Source organism: Equus przewalskii, chromosome 8, assembly GCF_037783145.1.
Source record: "Equus przewalskii isolate Varuska chromosome 8, EquPr2, whole genome shotgun sequence".
Lineage (NCBI taxonomy): Eukaryota > Metazoa > Chordata > Mammalia > Perissodactyla > Equidae > Equus > Equus przewalskii.
Window position 1 is genome coordinate 69,920,846 of NC_091838.1, and position 27,249 is coordinate 69,948,094.

The following is a 27,249-nucleotide window of genomic DNA, read 5'->3' on the forward strand; positions in this document are numbered from 1 at the left end:
CCTTATTAAGCCAACCTATGCATCTGCCTTATTTTCTTTGAAAAAAATGCAGACTAACATCCATTGCTGGCCTCAGCGGGAAGGTTTCTAACTGGGTGTTCTTTGTGGCAAATACACAATAGCGATTGCATTAACTTGTCACTCACCTCCCCCTGAGATTGTGTTGGGAAAACAGAACACAGAAAAAGCAAAAGAAGAAAGACCCCAGTCCTTAATTGGCACATCGGTCACATCAACAGAGTCTATTTTTCCCTCCAATGCCTTTAGGAATTTAAGAGCAAGCTAACGACATTCCGCATTGTGATCCGTGAATGTATGGGATTGTGGCAGAGAGAAATTGCCAGGATGGCCTCTGCTAGGCACAGCCTCTGATGGAGGCATTCCAGCTGGGCGTCACTGAGGGCCCCCAGCATGAGTGCAGTGTAAGGGCCACTCTTGCCTTCTTAATCGGAGTGAGGGAAGTAAAGAGAGGCAGCCACTGGAAGTGCAGGAGAGTGTAGGAATGCCACCTGCCTTCGGGGAAGGCTCTCCAGTCTCCACAAATAGCAGACATTCATTCCTGAAAGGCCTTGAGGCAGGCTCCGGGGCAGCCATGGGGACACTTGCATGGTGCCTCCTTGCTGCTGGAGAGAATGCATTTGCTCCCTGTTCCCAGGGGCCCAAGCTGGTGCAGCCTTGGCTTATCTCAGAAACTCTCCGAGACACAGCTACTACTCAGAAGCACCCTGTTAATTAGTGCAACTGGCTCCTAACAGTCTTGGTGCCCTGAGGCATGTCACAGGCACCCTTTCTGCCCAGCAAACATTTGCCAGTAATTGTGATGTCACCACTTTTAGTCAACAGGTCCTGGTTTGCTTTCAAGGGGTTGTTGAGATCCCTTTTGGATTCTTTGTTGGAGATTAGGGTGGGAAATAAGCAGGACTGCTGAGGAGTCTCGGCTGTCACTTTGGAATATGAAAACAGTCTGGCTTCAAGTAAACCCAGTTTGAGATTCACGCTCCCTCCTCCCTGCGCTCCTCAGCCGTCTCCCATAATCACTGGTCCTGGATGGGAATTTGTGGGAGCTGGTTGGGCCCAAACTGCGATTTCTCATCCAATGCAATGGAAAAGCCAAAATGAGAAGAGTAAAGTTTAAATCAGACAAATTGCACAAAGGTCCACGAAAAGCCACAAGGAGACCACGTGCCTTTCCGAAGGTGGGTTTCAAGTTTGGGCTATAGAGCCAGGAGCCACACTTGTGCTGGGGGTAGGGGTGGGAGCCGAGGGGCAGGCAAAGCAAGGGAAGGGTTCAAGTAACTGCCTAGAACAATGGGGACGTTTTCGTGGTGATGCCAGGGACCCAAGAGGAAGAAAGTGAGATCTGAGATGTGTTTGTGATATAAAGTGGAGGGGTGCTATACCCCTACTTCAGCCAGCACCCCTCTAGTCTTACAGTTTATATTTTGAGTGACCGGTGAGGATGCAGATTTTTTTAAGTTAATAGGCTTTACTTTTTAGAGGAGTTTTAGACTTATAGAAACATTGAGCAGAAAGTACAGAGTTCCTGTATATCCCTTTTTCTCCTCCCCCCTCAGCTTCCTCTATTATTAATATCTTGCATTGTGTATTACATTTGTTACAATTGATGAATGAGTATTGGTACATTATTATTAACTGAAGTCCATGGTTTACATTAGTGTTCACTGTTTGTTGTACATTCTGCAGGTTTTGACAAACTCATCATGTCATGTATCCACCATTATAGTACCAGACAGAATAGTTTCACCATCCTGAAAATGTCCAGTGCACCATCTATTCATTCCTCCCATAAAAACCTGGAAAGCACTGAGCTTTTTACCGCCTTCTTAGTTTAGCCTTTTCTAGAATGTCATATAGTTGCAATCAGACAACATGTTAGATTTTTCAGATTGTCTCCTTTTACTTAGCAATATGCACTTAAATTTCCCCCATGTCTCTTTGTGGCTTGATAGCTCATACCTTTTATCACTGAATATTCCATTGTATGGAGGTACCACAGTTTGCTGGATGTAGAGTTTTAAGAGAGGCCTTGTACAGAAAGCGTGTTTAAAAACTACTGGTTTCGAGTTTATGGCTTCCTTTTATGAGATGGCCGGGATATTGGATAGGTCAGCGGCAGAGACAGCACCCATGGAAACAGAGATGGGGGTGAGCGAGTGGGTCACAGAAAACTTCAATTCTTAAAGACACACAAAAGAAGGCATTTAAAATGGCTGGTGTGAGGGGAAGAACACTGGACCAGGAATGAGAAGATGGGGTCTGACACAACTTGAGCACAGAGTGAGGATTTGTTCACTCATTCATTCATTCAGCACTGATTTACTGAACACCTACTTGGAAAACATCATGCTTGACACTGGGAATAGCATAAGGAGCAGAGCAGCTGCAATCCCAACTGATGGAACTTTATGAAAGTCAGGCACTCACCAAAGGGGTCATGTGAATGAATATACAGTTGCAAACAGAGTGAAGTGGTCTAAAGAAAGGCATCTTGACTGCCATTGGAGGGTCACGGAAAGTTTCCTACAGGAAGGGCACTTGACCTGAGATCTTACAGCTAACTAGGAGTTGACTTGGATGAAGGAAGAGGCTGCTGCACTTTTTTTTTTTCCCCTGTGAAAGATTGGCTCTGAGCTAATATCTGTTGCCAATCTTCCTCTTTTTGCTTGAGGAAGATTGTCGCTGAGCTAACATCTGTGCCAATTTTCCCCTATTTTACGTGGGATGCCACCACACCATGGCTGGATGAGCAGTGCATAGATCTGCACCCCAGATCCAAACCCGCAAACCCCAGGCCACCAAAGCAGAGCACATGAACTTAACCACTATGCCATCAGGCTGGCCCCAAGTCTGCTGCTCTTGTGACCGGCTCAACTAGCATCCTGCTTACCAGACTCTTCCATTCCATTGTCCTCTCTATAGAGTAACTCCATGATGGAAATGTAGCTCTTTTTGGAATGACTGAGGCATACAGTGGGTGTGATCCTATGACACCAACCCAAAGAGCCTGCAAGTATCTCTAGCTGATACAGGAGGGCAAGAGCTAATGGAGCTTTATTTCTTGCTTGCTATGTCCTCTATCTCCATTTTTCCTACCAAACATGTTTTGAGCAATCGTGATGTTCCAAATACGGGACCTATAAAATTAAATGAAATATGATGTCTGCTTCGTCGATGAGTCAGCATAACATTGCATAATACACTCTAATGGCAGTGCTGGCAGGGTATCCTGGGGCATTCATATGCTTGTTCATCCTGTAATATGTACTAAGTGTCTGTTGTATGCCAGGCATTGTGCTGGGCCAGGGACACAGAGATGAAAGAGATGCACTATCAGCCTATGAGGACCTTACTTTCTAGCACAGGGGACAACCTATAAACACAATTCAGCATAGTGAATGCCAAGGTAGAGATGAGAGGTAACAGAACTACTTGGAAGAAGGCTCTATTGAGAGTTCTTGCTTAAGATGATCTTTCTTGCTTTAGACACAGGAAATAGACTTTTCCTATTTTATAGTAAAATCATTTATGAAAATGTAGATATGTAGATATTTTAGGTAAAAAATTCTCTTTACTTAATCTAAGGCCTGAGATAATAAATTGCTCACTCTGCAGAGGAAGCCTCAGTGTCGCAGCATTAAATAAAGATCATTCAGCTTCCTGTGGTGGAAGGTAGAAACCAACATGCTGAGGGCGGTCCTGTTCAGGTGGAGGTGGTGTCCTTAGTTAGTTCCCACTATGAATTTCCTGGGGTCTAGTGAATGAATTAGATGTTTGGAGTAAAAAGTAGTTCCGGTTTTCCTTTTGGAATAGAGAATCAACCATTGCCTGTCCTTGTCTGTTTGGTTGTTTTAAATAAGGGTCTGCCCCATTGGGAGCCTCTCTCTGTTCAATCAGGGTGATTAGAGAAAGGCTGAAGGGGCCCTGGAATTGATTCCCAACCAGGATTTGAATGTGGGTGAGCTCTGACAGCCCCTCACACGCTGTCTGCACCAGCAGGTGTTTTCTTTCCCGATATCTTAGGGTGACTCCAGGACAAGGGGATGGCAGGCTCAACGAAGGTGTTCATCTTTTATCCCACTTTCAATTGCGTAAGTCTCTGCCTGATAAACAGATGGACAGGTCTGCGAACCACCTGCACTGTACGTTCCCATAAGGAGATGCTCAAGGCTGCATCTCCCAGGCTTCCCAGCTTGCCTGCATCGTCCAGAACTACTTATTGTTGTTACAGTACAGTAGTTAATAACATGGGCTCTGGATTGCCAGATCTGGTTTTGAATCCAGTTCTGCCACTGACTAGCTATGAGGTCTTGGACAAGCTGCTTTATCTCTCTACGACCTATCTGTAAAATGGGTATAGTAACAGTACCTATGTATCAGGATTCCAACAGGAAATAGATGCTACACTCAGGTTGGGATCATTCAAACAAGGCTTATTTACAAAAGGAGAAATTTTAAGTGTGTGAAAGTGGTTTAGGGAACCACACAGGAGAATGAGGTAACCCAGGTTAGTAGCACAGAGCTGTGACCACTCCTAAGCCAGTAGGAAAGAGGGGAGAGAAGTGACAGGACCCAAAGGGGGAGGAATTGCTTGGGAAGTCCTCTTTGAGAACAGCTGTGACCTTAGTCCACCAGGAATAACCTCACAGGGAGGGAATCTGACCTTCCTTTCCTTTCTTTCTCCAAAATCCTGCTTTCCTGAGGCACCCTGTTGGCCAAACCCAACTAGAAGCTAGAGGCTTGAGGGCAGGTGACATAATCTGTATGGACCAGCCTCCCAGGGCAGAGACAGGAAAGTGGAAGAGGGTGGGGATGGCTATGGAGGACCAATGGAAGATATCCAACACAAACCAATTCACAGCTTGTCTGAACTGATTAATTAATGAAATATTAAGAGGTTAGTACATTTCCTGGCATTTCCCGGCATTTCCAGTATTTAATGATGTTAGCTATGACTATTAGTGCTGCTCTTTTCTAGATCAAATGTGAAAGAGTTGCCAATGTTTTAGGGTGAAGTGCATGAAGCAGGACCTAACTGGAAGAACAGAGAGTCATACATATGTCCCAACTCAAACCCATCATTGAAAGTGAAAGTGGGATAACGATGTGTTTGTGCTTCCTTTGTTATAAAAAGAAAACTGTTTTCTCTCTCTTCTCCTAAGGAATGCTCAAATACTTCTTCCAACCCATCCCACTTCCTGCACTCCTATTTTCTTTTCTTTGTCATTTCTGGTAGCAGGTGGACATGCTATTATGAAGAAAAAGAGGTTTAAGCTACTAATCACTAAAGTAATGGTTCTCGAAAGAATAGGTTATTGGGTTTTGGAGGAGCAGGAAATGGGGCCTCCACTTGCCAAGACACCATATGTGTGGAATGTAGAGTGTATGAAGATGACAGGAGCTCTCATCATCAAAGAGGCTGACCCTTTTAGAAACAGCTTGATCCCTGATCTTGCTATTAACAGATCGTCCACATGGTCCTTCTTCTGCCATCATTTTCTGTGTGAGCAGGAACAAGTCACGTTACCTGGATTTCTGTAAATTCTCTGTCTTACCTCACAGGAGTATTCCCTAGGCTAAAAACATACAGGAAAGAGGTGAGTCTTTTTGCATGAGGAAGACAGCCTGCCCTCCTGCTGCCACCTCTCTTTTATGGGTGGGGAGCCTGGTCTGGAATGGGCGAAAAGGTTTGAGAAGATCAGGATGCAAGGAAGAGAGACCCTGCTGATAGATAAACCCATGATCCTCAAGGTGAGGGATGTGGAGGAGCCTGGCTGGAGGACAGCAAGAGGGAGGCGCGCAGAGGTGAAATGCTTCTGTGGGAGGCAGCTTAGAAAAGGGACAAGCACAGGCTTAGAGTTCATTAGTCAAGGTGGGTTTTGCACCCCAGGTCTACCTCTTACTGATGGTGTGAGCTTGGATAAGCTGAGTCACTTCTCTGAGCCTCAGTTTCCTCATTGGTTAAGGTGGGATAACAATATTTTTCTTGTAGGTTTATGTGGATTAAATGAAAGAAAATCATGTAAGCAAAGACCTGCGGGAGCTCGATAAATGGCTCTCTGGAAATCACTTACTTCATTATTTTGTTTTCTGTTTTATAATCATCCACAAACACACCAACAATACGGAGCCAGGAATAGTTCACAAAGATTCTCTAGTTTGCTGAACCAATACCAACAGGAAACAGAAATATTTCCCAATTCTCTTAGACTCAAGTGACTCAACTTCTCTGGAAATGCCTGGCAGGTTTCCATCTCCTTCCATTTGCTCCTGCGGCTCCTCCGTCTGGAAGGCTGCCCTTCTCACACCCCAGCACCACCAGCTCCTCCCCCTAGTTTCCCTGTGTGGATCCTTCCACTAGAACTGTGTTCTCACCTCCACTGAAGATCTCACACCCTGAGATGCTCAGGTTTGCCCACGGATGGCCTCCCTATTGGGCTGTGCCCTTTCTGCAAGTGGTATCTGGGCTTTGATACCAGCAAACACTTGCACGGAGCTTCTGGGCTCCAGACATTGTGTTACTATGCTTCCTACATGCTCTCACATTGAACTCTCACATCTGCCCTATGGGACATTGTTACCCCCCCACCCCTTTATGGATGAAGAAATTGAGGCACCAAGTGTCAGCTCTTTTACCAAAGGTCTTGAAGTTCCAAGTGGCAGAGCCAGAATTCAAACCCATCTGACTCACACATCTCTGTTCTTCTCTACACTAGCCCTGTTGGCATTACTATCTCTGAGGGCAATACCTTCCCCATAGTATGTGTTCAGGAAGTACTTATTGAACTAACTGGAATAAACATCCGGAGCTATACTTAGAAAGTTTTATTGTCCTGAACTATAGACCTTTATTTGAAGGAAACGGTGATGTAATGAATTTGCGTCCATGAGGCAGAGGAGAAAGCCAGGTTTAACGCTTTAAAGTCATTCTGCCGTTATATATAAAGCAATTGATGTAGGATCCTTTTTGCACACACAATTACCTAATATGGTATAAACACACACAATCACACCCACAGTACACACACCACACGTTTCCCTTCCCTAGGTAGCTATCCCTTTCCTGGGATAGCTTAGGGTGTAAGATTCCAACACATCTCTCTGTGTCCTTGTAAGGAAATTCTAACAACTCACGTTTAGAATGTTGCCTTTGGTGGGAAGCAGCTCGAGGCTGCACAGAGGAATGAGATAAATGTTATCCTGGTTGTTGGACTTGACTGTAGTTTAACCCCGAGGTCACTGGGAGGCCAGAGCAGAGCAAGGAAAGGAATGTTGGCTCCTAACCCAGCTGAGCCTCGGGGCAAGCTCACCTCCCTCCACGGGCCTCCCCACCAGGCAGTGTGACAGTCGGTACCAGCCCTGAGCAATGCAGCAGCCATGTTTCTCCCCACTGGAAGGGCGCCCATCCCCTGGCACGGCAGGCAGGACAGCCCAGGCACCTCCCTGCAGGGCCTCATTCCTCCTTCCCCACACAGCAAAAGACTCACACAAAAGACACTTTCAGAAACTGGTTACCTAGATTTGAACTTTTCAACAAGGCTTTTTGTTTTTTTTTTCCCCTTTAAGCTCCATAGCTAAAATACCAGATCCTGCTGTTGCTAAGATTAAGGATTTTCTCCCCTCTTTTCTCCCTCGGCTCAGTTTCCGTTGATTAGGAAAGACCAAGAGACGGATTACTGTTCCCTTGCCAAATGGAGAGGGTGCTCGAGCTCCTGAGGCTTGCTGTGGGATTGGACATTATTCAGCCTGGTGCTAATAGTCCTTAGTTACTCCTCACGCGCTCACAAAAGCCACACGCGTTTGTGTCGGTAACTAAGGCCTACAGAAACCACTCAGCCCTAAATGCACACAGGAGAACCGTCGCGTTGGAGTAAAAGGTGATTTCACGTGAATATTTACAAGCTGCACATATCACATGCCATGATTCACTCAGCTTATTTTCATTGCATGCATTTTCTTCCCATTTGCAGTCTTTATTTATTACAAAATTAAGGCTGTTAGCAAAATAACACATTTGGGTGGGTTTTCTTTCTCTCTCTCTCTCTTTTTGTTTTTTTCAATTTTCCTGCTTTCTAATCTATTTCTGGGAAAGTGTGCCAATATAGCAGCAAAATTTGTCATAGCTGCCAAACCCCAGGAAATTGACTAGGTGTTGAATGGAACCAAGTCCTTGCCTGGCCCTTACCACTGAGGCCCGAGCACAGTGGCTGTGTGAGCCCTGTGGTTACCAAGCTGCAGCAGCTCCTGTCAGTCACCAGTTAGTGACAGGAATCACCCATTTCTCTGACTTTCAAGGTGGAGATGCAGGTGCCATGCCTGCTAGAGTGTTCACTGGATGCTCGTGCTCTGGAGCTAGAGACACTTGGGTTTAGTGCCCAGCACTGCTCTGTGACCTTGGGCAAATGACTTTAACACTCTGAGCCTCCATTTCCTCTGATTCAAAGCGAGCACAATCCTAGAACCTTCTTCACAGAGTAGGTACCTGTGAAAATGCTTGAAGTGCGTGTACTCCCTCAGCTTCACACGTGACAAGCTCTAGACAAATCTTCACACTAATTACACACGTGTGATCCTGCCTAGGTGGGGAGGATGCCGAGGAGATGCACACCCTGGGGAGGTTAACTCCCTCTCCTAGAGCACACATCTAATGCATTTTAGAGCTTCCTGTCCAATCCATGTTTGTTTCATTCCAAAGCTTATGATCTATTTGCAATAAAACACATGTCGCATATCTCTTGCTACTTTTTACAAGAGGTATTTGAAATCTGGCAAGTTTGAGCTTTTGAGGCCTCGACTTAGATATAAATGATAAGAACAGGTAAAAAAGACTGACGTTTTCCCAATGCCATTGCCTGTGTGGAGATTAAATGCATTTTTTAGAAATGTTTTGATTTGGGGCTGAGTTCTATTTCTGTGAGACCTGCAATTCCCAGCTCTCTTAAACTTTGCGGCTGCTGTTACGATCTTGACAACTGGCTTACCCAGAGATGCATCACTCAATCCCAGAGGAACATCCTCTTCAGTTCTGCATGTCATTTTCCAAGAGAAAGAGAGACACAGTGGGCACGGCCAGAGGAGGGCCACCAGGATGGTGAGGACGTGAGAACATGGTAAGAGCGATCTCAGGTGAAGAGGCCCGATGTGTGGGAAACAGGTTAAACTTTACCTTTTAGGCTTCAGGTAGAAGGTCTTGGGCAATAGGTGGGAGTTACTGGGAGATGGAGTTGTATTCAACTGGAGAGAGAGAGTTTTAAGCCTGAAAACAGTTCAGCAATAGAATGAGTTCTGCTGAGGGGTTGAGTTGATTTTCCATCCCAACCACTGTGCCCCATGGACTGAGAAACAATTTTTAACCATGTTTTTCAAAGGATTTATGCAAAGACAAGAAGATAACCAAGGTCCCTTCCAACTCAAAGATTCTATCCTTGTGTTATATCTGATGCCTATAGATTTGCAAAAGGCTGTCCTCCACCCATTTTCTTTCACTCATTCACATGCAGTTAATCAGTTGACCAGAGAACAGCTATGATGCTCCTACTCTATGGCACAAGGTACCAAGTATGCAACAGAAAACGTAGCTTGCTCTCAAGTACCTTACAGTCTTGTGGGGTAAATGGACAAGAAGAAAGACATTTGTAACACAGCATTGTAAGGGTTAAAAGCAGAAGCACAGAGAATACTGAGGAGCAACATCTACCCCTGTCTGGAGATGAGAGAAGGCTTCCTGGAGGAAGGAACCTCTAGAGTGGGACCTAGTTGGTGCTGGCTAGGTGAATAGTGGGAGGCGCGTAGCAGGCGAGGCATTAGCATGAGCAAAAGCTTGGAGGCCTAAAAGAACAAGGCAGAGTGGGGAGCTGTAAGCAGTTCCATTTGGCTGGAGCAAAGTCTATGGAGATGAGAGTAGGGACAAAAAGAGATGAGACTAGAGAAAGAAGTTGTGGTAGATGGTAAAAATGGCCACAAATTCTTTTCCTCTTACCAACAAGGGAAGTCTGTTTTCTCTTCTTGTCTCTCGTATCTGAGTTGGCTATGGGCCTTGCTTTGGCTAGTGAAAAATTAGCAAATATAATGCAAGAGGCTTGAAAAGTTCTTGCACTTGGAAGATTCTTGCTACTCTTAGAACCTGGCCCTAACATTTTTATAAATCCATGATAACCTGCTGGATGATGAGAGATGCTTGCCCCAGTTTCTTGGTCACTCCAGCCCCGAGTCAGCTATCCCCAGAAGCAGAGTCACCTCGCTGACCTACAGTTGACCGTGGATGTCTGAGTGAGCCCAGCTCAGCACAGCCCAGCCCACATTCTGACCCGTAGAATCCTGAGCGAAATAAATGGCTATCATTCTAACCCACTACGTTTTGAGTGTCTTTTTTTTGCAGTAAAAGCTAATTGATATGGCAGTCAGAGAGATTTATGTTAAGGAATGTTAAGGAATTTGGACTTGAATTGGAGAGTGCCAAGGATACTTCAAAGGGTTTAAGCCATGGAAGTGGTAGTACCAGATTTGCATTTCGAAAAATCACTATGGGATCTAGCCAGTGAGAACAAGTGTGGTTAAGCATCTTGCATATTGTAAAGCAGCAGACAAATACAGTTGATGAGTAAAAATAGTACATACACAGGGCCTGGAGATGCACAGAACGCAATTTTAAGGCAAGTCCTTCAAATCAAACCTCTTGAAAACATCCAACAATGGCACATCTGGCTACTAACATGTTATCTCCCATGTAGCTTGCTGCTGAGAACCAGCCCTGGGCCTAGAGGAAGAGCTGGCCAAAGCAAGGTGGCGTGGAGGAGGGGCAGAATGAGCCATGGACCACTCACTTCTCTCAAAGATGACCTGGATCAGCCAGTCCATCTCATCTGGTCCGTGTATCAAAGACCTGAGTCAGGGGGCCTCAAGGAAGCCTTTTAGGAGATTATCATAAGGAGATAATCAGAGAACCGCACAAAGATTTTCAGTGAGTTTGTTCTTTGCAGCATTATTTATAATGTGAAAAACTTAACATTTTAAATGTCCAATAAGAGGAAAATGACTTAAATTATGATATAGCTACATGGTTGAAAACTATGCAAATGTTAAGTAATCTTTTCAAAGATTACGGCACAGAAATAAAGCTCACATTAAAAAAATTATAAAGTATATGACAAACAGTTTTCCATGAATATTCATTCTGCCCTTTTACCTTTAATAATAGAACTCCTGATTTTAACTGGACACAGGGCCACTCAGCTGGAGACCTCATTTCTCAGCCTCCCTGGCTTCTGAGTATGACCAGGCAGCTGAGCTCTGGACAACGGGATGTGACCAGGAGTGACATGTGCCATTTCCAGATTGTTGCCTAAGGATTCGTGAAGGAAAGTGCCCTTTGCCCACTCTCTTTCCCAAAGGTTGACTTGCAGTTGTGATGATGGGAGCTGGAAGATACTCCTGGGACCCAGAGACTGTTGAGGAAGCAGGCGTCATCTATGTTGATGAAACTCCTGCCAAGGGTGAACTAGGTGAACCAGGGAGGCTCAAGTGACCCAGGAGCTGCTGTATATTCAAGGGACACTCATTGGAAGGTCACTGATCAGGTGCTCAGGTGGGCAAATTGGAAAAGTCACACACTCAGTCAGTCGCAATGTCATGCCGCGCCAAATCTTCATACTCCTAGCCTGGCACCATATTGCTTAGATTAGCTGTGGCATTGTGGGCACTACAAGTGTCATGAGAAGCTAAAGGAAGAAGGACTATCACAGGAGTGTAGGTTGGTACACATAAAGTGTGAATCAACTCGGGCTATTGATTTTGGGTCGTTTCTCCTTCGGGTGATGTCTACTGATTCTAGGTTCTATTTCCCTTCTTTTATGGGTTGAATTGTGACCCTCCTCCCCACCCCCATTCTTATGTTGAAATCCTCACCCTCATTACCTCACAATGTGACCTGACTCTGCAAAAGGGTCTTTGCAGCTATAGCGAAGTTAAGATGAGGTCATTAGGGCTGGCTCTAATCCAACATGACTGGTGTCCTTATAAGAAGACACATAGACACATACAGAGAAGATGGCCATGTGACAACGGAGGCAGAGATTGAAGTGCTGTAGCTGCAAGCCAAGGATCGCCCAAGATTATCAGCAAATCACCAGAAGCTAGGAAGAGGCAAGGAAGGATTCCCTCACCTGAGCCATCAGAGAGCATGGCCCTGCTGCCATCTTGGTTTCAGACCTGCATCCTCAAGAACTGTGAGAGAACAAATTTCTGTGGTTTTAAGCCACCCAGGTGGTACGTTGTCATGGCAGCCCTAGGAGGCAAACACACTCTTTCTGGGCAGCCTGCCTCTGCAGAAATGGCCGAAGCAGGCAGAGCTGTCCAAGCAGCAGGCATCTATAGGGTTCTGTCCCCTTACACAGGGCTCTGGGAATGAGCAGCTGGCCAGGCTGGAGCCCTAACTTATAGAGTTTCCTTTAGCATTAAAGCCAGAACGGACCAGGCAAGAAAAATGGAAAGATTTACTACTTAATACTGACTCCTACCAGGGCTATGGGGGAAAGAAACAAATCAGCGGTACCTGGAAGACCTTCCTGGGAGGCTAAGCCCAAGCCCATGTGTCATTCTCCATGTTCCGTTCTACAGTATCATTCTTTTTCTGGGACAAAACCCTTCCCAAATTCGTACTCAGACTTCCTGATCAGGCAGAGCTAACTAGACAAACGTGAACATCAGCGCCAATAAAATCACGTTACATCATTTGCACTTTTCTCATTTAAATATCATTACCATAAGGTGGAGGTCCTAGTGCCAGGGCAACACTGAGTAATAGGAAATGAGCAGTGTAGCTTTGCTTGAGACTCTCACTCCACTTCACTTCCTGCTGTGTTCTTATCTATCCTCCCATTTGCCGTTAAAAAGATACAAACAGTTCCAGAGTTCTGCCTTTTTCTCATCTCCTTTTGCTTTTCTCTTTGCCAGAGATCTCACTTCTTCTCCTCAAGTTTGACCTGGCCTGTGGAGTTTCTACCGAATTTGCTAATTTAGCGCTTCCATTTCTTCCAGCTGAACTTGATGATCCTTCCCCTTCTCCTGTTCAATAGCTTCTCCCCCTGATCAATGCACCATGCACTGCTTTCCATGACTGCAACCCCAGAGCCTGACACCCATTCCTATGACCTATCTGGTGTGTCCTGAGTGTGAATTCCAGCTCGACTGTGAATTAGCTCCATGACCATGTGATAAATTCTTCAATAATTCCAGGCAGCAGGTTGGTCATCTGTAAAATGAGATGTTCTACTTTGTGAGAATTACATAAGATAATGTATGTGAAGCCTGATGCATATGGGCTTTGTATTAGTTATCTAATGTTGCGTAGCAGTGGCTTAAAGCAGCAATAATCATTCATTACCCCTCACCATTTCTGTGGCTCAGGAATTCAGGAACAGCTTGGCTGAGCTGTTGTGGTTTGGAGTTTCTCATGAGGTTGCCATAAAGATGTTGACTGGACCTGTCAAGCCTTGGCTATGGCTGGAGAATCCACTTTGAAGGTGGCCCTCTCACGTAGACCACTCACATTTGTGTTGGCTGTTGATGGGACGTCTCAGTTCCTCTCTATGTGTGCCTCTCCACAGGGCTGCTTGGATAGCCTCGTGGTTGTCTTCCCCTAGTCAGAGAAATCTAAGAGAGAGAGAGAGAAGCGTGTATCTTTTCTATAATCTAACCTCTGAAGTCACAAAGCATCAGCTATACCACATCTATGTGTTGAAAACGAGTCACTAAGTCCAGCTCACATTCAAGATGAAGGGATTTAAACTCCACTGTTTGAATGGAAGAGTGTCAATGAACTTACATATTTTAAATTCATGACAAGCTCATGATAAAAGCCAACTTTTATTTTAATTTTAGTAGATTATATGTATGTATTTTTTAATTAAAAACATTTTTATTTATACAAATGGATGATCACATGCTGCCTGCTCATTTTCGTCCTTGCCTTTCTACTCCAGTGTGGCATGGCAGAAGTCCCAGCTGGGTGGCCACCACACTGGGTTGCAGGGCCCAGGTACTTCCTGTTCCAGGAGCTCATTCCTGTGCTCAGCTCTGACCTGTCTCTGTCTCATTGTCACTGTCCTCAACTAGATATTTCTGGATCTCCTGCATGACCCAGGCCCTGGTGGGGGCCAGCACCACGGGTGCTCATGACGAGAAGGGCCCCTCCCAGGATTCCCCAGCAGAGCAGGTACCAGTACCTTTGGCTGCACAGCTGGGTCTCAATGAGGATGTAGGGTAGCAGGGGGTCCAAGGAGGGTTCTAGCCCCCTCACAGCAGCTCTGAGCTCTGCCTATCCCTAAAGAGCCTCAGAATGCTGTGGGCATCCTGGCCTCAGCCAGTGGGGTTGAAGGCTGCATCTGGGAGAGATGTGAAGAAGTCTGACGCTCAAAAGCCATGGCTCTGTCAGGTCCAATGTACACATTCAGAGTAAGCAGTGGAGACCTAGGGGTATGGCAGCACAGCTGTCCCTGGGGGCCTTGACCTCCTTCTCATTCGTCCTGCACATGGTGCTGACTGTGGAGGGGAACTAGGTTTGCAGCCTGAGCATGAAGTTCTCCACCAGCAGGTAGATGCTGGCCTTTTGGGGGGCCTTGGCTTCAATGACTGGCATGACGACGGAGCGGATAGCAAACAGGTGGTTACAGAAGGCGACCTCCTTCTGTGTGTAGTCACACGTGGGCTACACCACCACCAAGTCGCTGTGTGGCTTGTCTGAGAAACTTGTCACAGACAAGGAAGGCCCCTCTCCCTGACACCAGGATGGTCCTGAGCTTGATGGCCAGATGGGTGCTGCCATCAACATCAGGAGCTTGAGGTAGCCGTGGGTCCAGGCCACATGTAGAATCAGGTGGGTCTGCAGGGTCTGCAGAAGCTCCTCCTTGGCTGTCAGAATCTTCACTGAGTCGAACAGTCTGGATAGAATCTTGACCTGGGCAGCTGTGGGTAGCCCATCTGGGCTCTAGGGTCCCGGTTGTGGGCTGGCTCAGCTGCTCCTCTCCGTGGGCAGTGCTGCACACTGGGCCGGTCGAACGCCACTTCAAAGACAGCGATGTTTGTTGGTTCAAAACCTCTGGAGTTTCCTGGGGTGAAATTCGAACTGTTCCCAGTCCATGGAGGGCTGGGAGAGCGACTGAAGAAAGAATCTCCAGGCCACTCCAGATTGGTAGGTGGTCTAAGAAGCAAAGGAACTTACTTAGGAGGTTTGTCCTGGGCAGTCACAAGACGAGTAGATCTCTGCATCTGCCTACCAGAATGTTAAAAGTTTATGCAGAGCCCTTAACTGGATTCAGTTGTGTATACTCTCCAGATGGCCTCGACAATGCATTACTCTCTCAAGGCTACGTCCTTGAAAATGGCTCCCACTGTGGGAACGGTGGGCAGAACGTACATGTACATTCCAAGGACAGGGGAGGGGGCGGGGAACATTCCGATTGCCTGGGTCTAGCTTTCCTGTCAGCTAGAGGTCATGTCCTTTCAATGACCCCCTCCAACAATGTGCCATGGGAAGCCGTCAGTCTGCAGGATCAGCTTCATTTCAGCCAGGGGTTTCGCTCTGTCCTCTGGGCTTTGGCCACAGGCTGCTCCCTCGTCAACGTAGACAATCCCTGTCACAAAATGCAGTCTTTTGACAGAATCTCTCCTCAGGCCCTCAAGGACCTGCCAGACCCTGAAGCCGGACAAAGGCCCCCCCAAACCACATCAGAAGAACCTTCTCCCTGGAAAAGATCAGCTGGCTCTTCCCAAGCATGGCTCTGAACTTGCAGACATAAAGCACCTTGAAATAGTCCCTGCTGAAGGCACTTCCCACTCGGGTCACCACGACAGGTAGGCGTTCCTTGCACTTCACACACTTTTGCTCATGGCCAGGCCGTGGCAGCGCCAGTTCCCTGTACTCGTCATCCATCTGGCACATATACAATATATATATATCTCTGTATCTGTGGTAAAAAGAAAAAAAATGTCATTTCTAGAATTTTCCTCCTCCTGCTCTGGCACCCCCTTAACTATTGATGCTGGCAGTGGTGCTATGGACTGAATGTTTGTGTCCCCCCAAAATTCATATGTTGAAATGCTAACCCCCCGTGTAGTGGTATTAGCAGGCGGGGCCTTTGTGAGGTGATTTGGGCATGAAGGTGGAGCCCTCATGAACGGGATTATTGTTCTTATAAAAGAGACCCGAGAGAGCTCCCTCACCCCTTCTGCCATGGGAGGACACGGTGAGAAGGTGTCGTCTGTGAATCAGGGAGCGGGCTCTCAGCAGACAGCGAATCTGCTGGAGCCTTGATCCTGGACTTCCAGCCTCCAGAACGGTGAGAAATAAATTCCTGTTGTTTATAAGCCACCCAGTCTATGGTATTCTGTTCTAGCAGCCTGAACTGACTAACACCGGGGTAGAATAGTCAGACTAATGTTTGGTGACTGAAAAGATCACTCTCTTTCTTTCTGAAACAGTTTCTTTAGTCTTTTTCAGGTAGATAAGCCACTGATTAAAAGCTCAAACTCCCTTTAGGCCTGATGTTTTCCCTCTTAGAAAGTCTCTCCTTTCCTTTCTTCCTGGAGGACCCATGCCCTCTCCCCTTGGCTGGACCTATTTTTCTGCACACAGCTCTCTTTACCCCACCCTCGTGGCAATCTTCCCTTGGCCTCCATCTTGGTTCTTTGACTTCAAGCAATGGGGAAATTCAAACTATGGGTTTTTTTCCCTGAAAATATTGTGATAAGTTGTGTTTAGATTTCCAGGCTAGTTGCCAAAACCTCATTTCTCCAACAACGTAATTGATATCTGACAGCGAAAACTTTTGGAAGAGTAATCATGTTATCAAATGAATAAATACAACAGGAGAATGTATTTTTCATTTATTACTTTTATTTCTTAAATTATCATAGGAGAAAATTGGCTGTTTCTTGGGTATATAGTCCTTCCAATTTTAACACATGTATGATTTATGTAACCAACTCCACAATCAGAATGCAGAAAAGTTACAGTGCCCCCAAAAATTCCCTTATGATACCCCTTTAAAATAACATCCCCCATCCCCACCGTGGCAACCACTGATCTGTTTTGCTCTGTGTCATTATAATTTTGTCACTTCAAGAATGTTACATAAATGGAATCTTTTGATATTTAATGTTTTCTCTCAGCATAATTCTGTTGAAATCAATCCAAGCTATTGCATGTATCAATAGTTTGGTCCTTTTTAATGTTCTATAGTATTCCTTTATATGAATATACTACAGCTTATTTATCTATGTGCCCATTAAAGGACATTTGTGTTGTTTCCAGTTTTTGGTAATTGGGAATAGAGCTGCTGTAAACATTTGTGTACAGATTTCTGTGTGAATACAAGTTTTCACTTTTCAAGGGGAAATGCCCAGGAGTAGAATTGCTTAGTCATATGGTGTGTGTGTGTTTAACTGTATGAGAAACTGCCAAATTATTTTCCAGAGCACTTGCACCATTTTCCATTCCTACTGGCAATATACAAGAGTTTCAGTTGCTCCATACCCTAGCGAACACCTAGTATTACCAGTATTTTTTCTTTTCGCCATTCTAATATGTATGTAGCAGCATCTTAGGCTTTTCTTTTGCATTTCTCTAGTGGCTAATTATGTTGAACATCTTTTCATATGCATATTTACCACACTTGTATCTTCTTTAAGGAAATGTCTGTTCTTTTGCTCATTTTAAAATTTTTTCTTCTTACTGTTGAGTTGAGAGAGTTCTTTATACATACACATATACAAGTTCCTTGCCAGATATCTAATTTAGAAATAGTTTCTTCTAGTCTGTAGCTTGTCTCTTCAATCAGTTAATAATGTTTTTTGCAGAGCAAAAATTTTTAATTTTAATGAAGTTTAGTTTATAATTTTTTGTGTGAGCCTTGCTTTTGGTGTCATTTCTATGAACTCCAATTCTTCTATCTTCTATGGTTTCTGATGAGCAATCTGTCATTTGAATTTTTCCCCTATAGGTAAGGCATCATTTCTCTCTGGCTTCTTTAAAGATTTTTTTTCTTGGGTAGTTTTCGGAAGTTTGATTATGATGTGTCTGGGTGTGGGGTTTTGTTGGGGTTTATCCTGTATGGATTTTGCTTAGCTCCTTGAATCTGTAGATTTATGTCTTTTGCTAGACTTGGGAAATTTTCAGCTATTATTTCCTCAAATATTTTTTCATCAACGTCCTCTTTATCCCCTCTTTTTGGGACTCCAGTGACCTAAATTTTAGACCTTTTTTATTGCCCCACAGGTCCCTGTGACTCTTAATTTTTGTTCAATCTCTTTTCCCTTTGTTGTTCAGATTGGATGATTTATGTTGATCTATTTTTCGATTCACTGACAATTTTCTCTGTCATCTCAGAGCTCAAGGGAGTTTGTTAATATACTTTTTGGTTCTTGTACTTTTCATTTCTAAAATTTCCATTTGATTCTTTTAATCTTTTACATCTTTGCTGAGATTTTCTATTTTTCCAGTAGTTTCAAGAATATTTGCTATTGCTTGTTGTGGCATTTTAAAAATATCTACTTTAAAGTCTCCATTGAAAATTATGGTATCAGTGTATATTAGCTTGCTTAGACTGCCATAACAAAATACCACAGCCTAGGTGGCTTAAGCAACAGAAATTTACTTTCTTGCTATTCTGGAAGCTGAAAGTCTGAGATCACGGTGTCAGGATGTTTGGTGGTGTCTTCCAAGGCCTCCGTCCTTGGCTTGCAGACGGCTGCATCCTCATTGGATCTCACGTGGTCTTTCTTCTCTGCACAGGCATCCCTGGTGTCTCTCTGTGTCTAAGTTTCCTCTTATAAGGACCCCAGTCACACTGGATTAGAGCTCACCCCAATGGCCTCATTTCAACTTAATCACCTTTTTAAAGACCTTATCTCCAAATATAGTCACATCCTAAGGTATTGGAGGTCAGAGCTTCAATATATTCATTTAGGAGGAATACTATTCAACCCATAACCCTGCGTCATCTTGAGGTTACTATCTGTTGATTGCCTTTTCCTATGTTGACTGAAAGTTCTCCATATGCTGAGTAGTCTTGGATTGTACCCTGCACGTTATGTATGTTATGTTGTGAGACTCTTGGCCTTATTGAAATCCTATTGAAAACACAAGTATTTTTGCTTTATCAGGCAATTGACCTGGTTAGGTTCAGGCTACAAGTTCCAACCCGCCATCTGTAGGCTATGGTTCCCATGTCAGTTTGGTTTTTAAAGCCTTTGCAGTTCCAATTATATCTGTCACAATGTGTGCACCACCCAGGGGTCAGCCTGTGATGTGGGCAGCGGCCTGTCTGTATGTTCGTTCTCTGAATTCTTTGACACACTGATTATGATCGCCTCTATGCGTGTATAGATTCCCGGGATGCCCAGGAGTTCATAAATAACTTTTTGCGGTCACTTTCTTGATATCATTCATCTTTGCAATCCACTGGTACTTATTCCCTGGGTGTCCCCTTTTTGTTTCTTTACCTAGAAAGCTGGGGCTTTAGTTAAACCTGCCACACATTTTTGTGACTATGTCCATGTCCAGAGCCAATTACTGGGAGAACAGAGCAAGAGTAAAAATCAAAAGGGAGTCACCCCACCTTCTTGGAATTACAGCCCCACTGATCAGAGAGGAAGGGCCCCCCCGACACCTTTCCCATTCAGTGGGCTCCCATTAGGGGTCTTTGTTACCACTGCCATGGCATTGCTTGGCGACTGGGACTTGAGAAAACAGAAGGATAAAAAAAATCAAGTGAAATTTATACAGTCTCTTATTTCACCATTAGAATTCTCTTTTCACTCCTTGAGGCAGAATTAAGGGCTTCTCTGGAGCTCTCTGTGCTGGTACTCACTTCTGGGTTTCAGGCTGCCTTGTGCTCAGGCTGGGGGATACTGGAGGAAAAAACAATGAAAATTCTCCACTAGTTTGTTGGTACTTCAAATTCTGGTCTTCTTTCTCAATCTTCCTGCTGCTATTTACTTCTCAGTGTCCCCGAGTAGCTGCTGCATGCATTCTGTCCAGGTCTTGTAGCCACATTCAGTGCAAGAGACAGAGTGGATCATGTCTACTCCATCTTACCAGGAAATGGAAACTCCTGAAACAGAACAATATTAAAATTGAATAAGAAAATGATGGAAATATGTCTTTTGAATACTAATGCTTAAGGCAAACAGATACAATTAGGAGAAGATGAAGCTATGGGTAGAAAGTTTAAGTGAAAAATAGTAATTCTGAAAGAGATGGCTAAAAATCTATGAAGGTTTTTGAAAGTGAGGATATTAGTACTTATTGTATAATTTTAGGTGAAAATGGATAGCTTCTATCTTCTTGAATGCTGACATATGACTAATACTATCTTTATGCTCATAAGCAACGATTAAAATAATTTTTCAGCTCAGAATAAAAGGAATGGGGAAGAGGAGCATTCATGGAGAATATAAGAGTGAAATGAGAGAAATGGAGGTTAAAATGATATGTGTGTGTATTCATATGTTTGAGTGTGACAGTAAAGACAGAGAAGGACAGAAGAAAGAAGAAAGCTGTGAATGTTTGAGTTCCCTTAATGGGAAGACTAGAGGTATGAGAAATAACACGCATCATGTTCTTCCTTGGTGGCCTTATGGTGGCATCATTGGCGTGAGACAGCTTAGTGCTGTTGTCTCCACATTAGGGTTTGTACATTCAAGGCTTTATCCAGACTTTCAAAAGCAATGGGGCATATTCAATCATCTTTCTCTTGCTAAAATTAATGATATTAGGAATATTTTTAGGTAAGGCAAAAAAGTTTCTATCATTAGTCAGTAAACTAAAATTTGCTTCACTCATATTTCGCATTTTCTTTAAATTTCATTTTTGTGTGTCTTGTTACACACACAATCATAATAATTATATCTAGCGCTTTATGCATTTTACTGTGTTCCAGGTACTGCTTTAAAGGTTTTACATTTATTATTATTTTAACTCTTACAACACCCAGTATGTATACTTGTATCCCCGTATAAAAGATCGAGAAGCTGAAGCACAGACAGGTTAAGGAACTAGCATAAAACCAATTAACTAATAAGCGACAGAATCAAGGTTTATTAGTACAGTAATGCATATATTTAATTTATACATAAATTACTATAGTTTTATATGAATAAAGATAAACAGAAGTAGCAGATTAAAGTTTGGAGACTATTTGTCTAAAGCTAATAGGCATGATAGCAACATAAGAGTGTGCTCACTGGGAGCTAAACCCAACACTCAGTATAGTGTATTAGCATTTACAAAGCACAAGCACGATCCTATTTAACTCCCAAAATATTCTTTGAAGTAGTCAAGCATATCTCAAGAACACAAGCAAAATAAAAAAATGCTGAGGCAGGCCCAGTGGCGCTGTGGTTCAGTTCACACCTTCTGCTTCAGCAGCCCGGAGTTCGCTGGTTTGGATCCTGGGTGCGGACATGGCACTGTTTGGCAAAGCCATGCTGTGGCAGGCGTCCCACATAGAAAGTAGAGGAAGATGGGCACGGATGTTAGCTCAGGGCCAGTCTTCCTCAGCAAAAAGAGGAGGATTGGCAACGGATGTTAGCTCAGGGCTGATCTTCCTCAAAAAAAAAAAAATTAAAATTAAAAAAAAAATCAGAATCAGTTTAAAAAAAAATGCTGTTTAATGAAGTCTGATGGACTTGCATATAAAGTCTAGTATTTCCACTTACCACATCTTAGGGTATTTCCTAACTTCTCGGAATTTCATTTTTCTCATTTTCAAAGAGGGCAAATAATATATATCTTGTTGGGTAATTATAGCATTAAATGGCATATTATAATATAGGGTAGTGGTTAAGAATATAGATTCAGGAGCTGGACTCTGGGTTTGAGTCCTAGCTCTGCCGCTTATTAGTTGCAACTTTCTTCATTAAGTTAAAATTTTCTCTTTGCCTCAGTTTCCTCATCTGAAGAATGGGACTAATAACATTACTTCCCTTACAGAGCTTTTTGTGTGGACTGATTCATGTAATGTATTTAAGACCTGGCACCTAAGAAAGACTCAGTAAATAATGACTGCTATAATAAATATAAAGAGCTTAAAACAGAGTAGGCATTCAATGAATAACAACTCTTTGTAATCATTATAGCCATTGAGAGCTTTATTCAAGATTAGGCAAATAAGAAGATTCCAAGTCTCTTACGTCTGGGCTCCCTGCTGTACACGGTCGGAGTTCACATGCGCGGGTACTTTTGTCCTGAGGGATGGAGACAAAATGTGTTCCTGGGGAGAGGGCAGTTAGGCTTGAGACAGCACTGGGATCTGAGTAGGATTTGGAGAGACAGGACACAGAGGAGGGAATTTCAGGGAGAAAGAATGATGCAAAAGCCAAGAGATAGTAAAAGAAAAAAATGCTCAAGGCAAAGTGAGTACAATGCTTTGATTGGAGCAGAGCTACATTTTAGAAAGATTAACTCGGGTGTGTTATTTGGGTAGGATTAGAATAGGAAAAAAACCAAGAAGTGAGAAGACAAAAGAGAAGCTTCTTGTGCTCATCCAGACTTGACTGATGAGGACCAGACCTAAGGGAGCCATGGAGAACGTGGACAAGAGAGGACAGATGAAAGACGCACTCCAAAAGGAAAGTCAGCAGGGTTTTGAAATTCATTAAATGACGGATGCACCAATGGAAGTAAACAGAATGACACCAGTATTTTCATTTTAGTCAGTGTGGCATTTATGATGACATGGAGAAATAGGAAGGTAATGTTTAGAGGGGCAATGATAGGTTTGACTTTTTACATTGAATTTGAATTAACAGAGAAACATTTTAAATAAAAATGTCCTGGGGCATTTGGAAAAGAGATTGCTCAGGTCCAAAGATAGAGTTGGAAGTCATCTGCATAGAGGACATAACTGAAGGAGGTCTTTATTATCCAAAGAAGTGGAAATTTCACAGTAGAAAAAGGTCATTTAAATAAATCCATACAGAACAAGACCCATATTTAACAATAAATAGTGAGAAACTGGTTAAATTGAGACTTAAAAAGAAACAAGTAATTATAAACAATTATTTGTATCTTACATTGAAAACAGTTTATATTGTAATTCCAACTGGCTACTAATTCTTAGAATGAATAAATAATTACTTGTTTATTTATTTTTGTTGTTGCCGTATACCCGATAAATCCGTGCATTAGTCGGTTATGAGCATCTATGCTCTATTTTACTTTAAAAGAAACATAGGTACATATTTACTTTCTAATCTTTTTGTCACTTCAAAGTCTTCCTTTTAAAATAAATCACTGGCGTATTGATTAGTGTTTTGTCTAGTCTTTCATGCTCAAACCTCACGTATAGTAAAGAAGCCAATCTTGGCCCCTTGATGTGGAGGGAAAATTTAAAGACTTTTGGCAGGTAATCTGAATGCAATATCCTTTTCGATTTTTATGACAGTTTCCCCTGAACTTTTTAAAAATACTTCTTTAAAAGTTGTGGTAAAATAAACATAAAATTTATCATCTTTACCATTTTTAAGTGTATAGTTCAGAACTCTTAATTATATTCACATTGTTGTGCAACCAATTTCCAGAACTTTTTCAACTTGCAAAACTGAAACTCTATACCCATTAAACAACTCCCCGTGTCCTCTTCCCCCTCATTCCTGGAAACCTCTTTTGATTGTATACCCAGATGTGGAATTTGTGGGTCATATGGAAATTCTATTTTTAATTTTTTTTTTTTTTTTGAGGAAGATTAGCCCTGAGCTAACATCTGCCGCCAATCCTCCTCCTCCTCTTTTGTTTTGCTGAAGAAGGCTGGCCCTGAGCTAACATCCTTGCCCATCTTCCTCCACTTTATATGTGGGATGCCTGCCACAGCGTGGCTTTTGCCAAGTGGTGCCATGTCCGTACCCGGGATCCAAACTGATGAACCTCAGCCCACCGAAACAGAAGGTATGCACTTAACCACTGAGCCACCGGGCCGGCCCTATTTTTAATTTTTTGAGGAGCTACCATACTCTCTTCTATAGCAGTTGCACCATTTTACATTCACACCAACAGTGTACAAGTGTTCCGATTTCTCTACATCCTTGCAAACACTTGTTATTTTTTTGTCTTGTTTTCTTTTTATAGTAGCTGTCTTAATGATATGAGGTGATATCTCATAGTGGTTTTGATTTGCATTTTCCAATGAGCATCTTCTCATGTGTTTGTCAGCCATTCACATATCTTGGAGAAATGTCTATTTTGTATATATTTAGAGAAATGTCTATTTAAGTCCTTTGCCCATTTTTGAATCAGGTAATTTGGGTTTTTGTCGTTGAATCTTAGGAGTTCTCTATTTAATCTGGATATTAACTATCAGATATATGGTTTGCAAATATTTTCCCCAGTTCCATTTGTTGCCTTTTAACTCTGTCTGTTTTGTCCTTTTTTGCACAAAATTTTTAATTTTGATGTATCTCAAATTATCTCTTTTTACTTTTGTTGCCTGTGCCTTTGGTGTCATATCTGAGGGGGTTCAGAACATGCTACCCCAAAAGATGGCACCTTGACATATATAACATTTTAAGCTAAAGGAGTTTGCAAAAACGGAAAGTCACAAAACTCTTATGCGAGAAGCGCCATTGGAAAAGGAGCATCCTTATCTCCAAAGATAAAGGAATGCCTAGAAGAATCCAAACAAACAGGCCTCGCTAAGTTTCCCCAGTTTACTGCACTTACCTCATGCTCTTTGCTCTATTATATTTCTCCGTGACTGTCTACTCTTCATCAAACCCAGCATAAAAATGCTCAAGTTTAACCATTTCTTTGGGTCTGGATTTCCTTTTGAAAGTTTCCATGCCCCCTAAACCTTATATTAAATGAATTTGTATGCTTTCTCCTATTAAATCTATCTTTGTCAGTTTTATTTTCAAGCCCAGCCAGGGATCCCAAGAAGGTCGAGGAAAATTTTTTCCTCCCCTTCGTGTCCAAGAAATTACTGACAAATCCAATGTCATGTAGATTTTTCCCTGGGTTTTCTTCTAAGAGCTTTATTGTGCGGTCTTCCATTTAGATCTTTGGCCCATTTTGAGTTAATGTTTGTATATGGTATAAGGTAAGGGTACAACTTCATTCCTTTGCATGTGAATATCCAGTTTTCCCAACACTATTTGGTCAAAAGACTATCCTTTCTCTATTGAATAGTCTTGGCATTCTTATCAAAAATCATTTGACTATGTATGTGACTATATATTTGACTATATATATTGACTCCATATACATATATATTTCTTGGCTCTCTATTCTATTCCCCTGGTCTATCTGTTTATCTTTTTACCTGTATCACGCTGTTTTGATTACTGTGCTTTGTTAAAAGCTTGAAATTGAAACACATGAGACTTTCAACTTTGTTCTTTTTCAAGATTGTTTCAACAATTGAAGTACTGGTTTTTGCTTTTACAGTATAATTTTAAAGAGGGAAAATTTTCCTAAAATATTTGAGGGTTCATCATTTTTTCCCAAGGACTTAATTTTTTGATATTCAAATCATTTTCTGTGAGGACTTTGAAGTTGCTATTCTGTAATCATCTTTAGAAATTTATCTTCTTCTTTTGTTAACTGAAGTAACTCTTCCAGATTCCCCTCTATGAATGGCTTGGCAAGTATTTCAGCTGTACGCTGACATCATGTAATCCTGCATCTTTTACAAGAGGTGCGATTTTACTCTGAAATGGAATTGCTCTCGTATTTCATGGTACTAGTAGATGTTTGCATGTGGTAATCAGTGAATAACTGCTTCACTTGTCTCAATGGGCTAGGAAACGTTTGTGTTAAATAGAGAGGGATGGTTGAGTAGAGACTAATTTTTATAAATTGTTAGTTTTTTGGTGAATATTTTACAGAATTAAACTTTGAGAGTTTAGGGACCCTGATAATAAACATTTAAATAAAGATAATTTGTTATTGTTGAGGCCACAAGAATAGATATTTTTTTCAGCATAAAGCACTTGAGAGAGTTGGAAAGAAAACCAAAGTGGTCATAAGACCATTAACCTTAGAAGGTTGAAAGGAAAAATATTTGGAGTTGCGAGGAAAGGAGCTTCCAGGGATTTATGAGAAGAATTTGGCTAATTAAAAAAAAATTACAGGGGCCCACCTGGTGGTGTAGTGCTTAAGTTCATGCACTCCACTTTGGTGGGCCAGGGTTCACAGGTTCAGATCCCGGGTGCAGACTTACACACTGCTCATCAAGCCATGCTGTGAAGGCATCCCACATACAAAAAAGAGGAAGAGTGACATGGGTGTTAGCTCAAGGACAATCTTCCTCAAATGAAAAGAGGAAGATTGGCAACAGGTGTTAGATCTGGGACAATCTTCCTCAGCAAAAAAACAAACAACAACAACAAAAATTTACAGGCAGGAAATAAGAGAATTCAGATTAGTTATCTCAGGAAGACTGATTCTTGAGGAAAGAGAAGTATGGGATGTGGTTTGCTCCTGAAAGAAAGAAAGAGGACATTGGGACCAGCCCTGTGGCCTAGTAGTTAACTTCTGCATGCTTCACTTTGGTAGCCCAGGTTTGATTCCCAGGTTCACACCTATACCACTGGTTGGTGGCCATGCTGTGGTGGCAACACTCATACAAAATAGAGGAAGATTGGCACAGATGTTAGCTCAGGGTGAATCTTCCTCAGCAAAAAAAGAAAGAAAAAGAAGACATTGAGCATGTTCAAGACTCTAAGCAGAGTTCTAGGTATAGGAAATGGAGAAGGAAGATACCGTAGGACTTGCCCATGTCTTCTCTCTCAGATGTCACTGCTTTTTACTCAGCACTGACATATGAAGGAGAAAGACTACAGGTCCCAGGAGCTCTGAGCTTGACCAGGCAGTGGTCTCTGAGTATTCTTTGTTGAGTTGTTTAATCAGACACATAAAAACAGGTCCATACTCAGAGAGGAAGGCTCCAAGGCCATGTGCTGGACATGGTCTGGACTCAAACTGAAGAGAGATGAGTATGGCAATCACTTGTGACATACAACTCAAGTTTCTTCCCATTTGCCTATTTGTTTTGTCCCTTATTTCATTCCACAAAGTATTGGGACAGATCCTGGGATGGGGTAGGGGAGAAACTATAAACTTAAATTATAAAATAATAATAGAAAATTCTAGTGAAACAAAAAGGCAATACAAATATGGTGGCCACAACATAGATGATGTGACAGAGTTTGGTCATGTTTGGTCCTGGTGAAAACAAAAAT

At 42.8% G+C, this 27,249-nt stretch overlaps 1 long non-coding RNA gene and 1 pseudogene across 1 annotated transcript in view; one reads left to right on the plus strand and one right to left on the minus strand.

The window, feature by feature from the left end:
• The first annotated feature begins 870 nt into the window (after positions 1–870).
• LOC139085340 (uncharacterized) overlaps positions 871–27,249 on the plus strand; it is a 37,735-nt gene continuing 11,356 nt past the window's right edge. The window contains exons 1-2 of the long non-coding RNA XR_011543623.1: positions 871–1,196; positions 15,688–15,867. This is a non-coding gene — a long non-coding RNA (uncharacterized lncRNA). The remainder of the gene's footprint in view (positions 1,197–15,687; positions 15,868–27,249) is intronic.
• LOC103559721 (cytoplasmic tRNA 2-thiolation protein 2-like) lies at positions 14,086–15,468 on the minus strand (annotated as a pseudogene).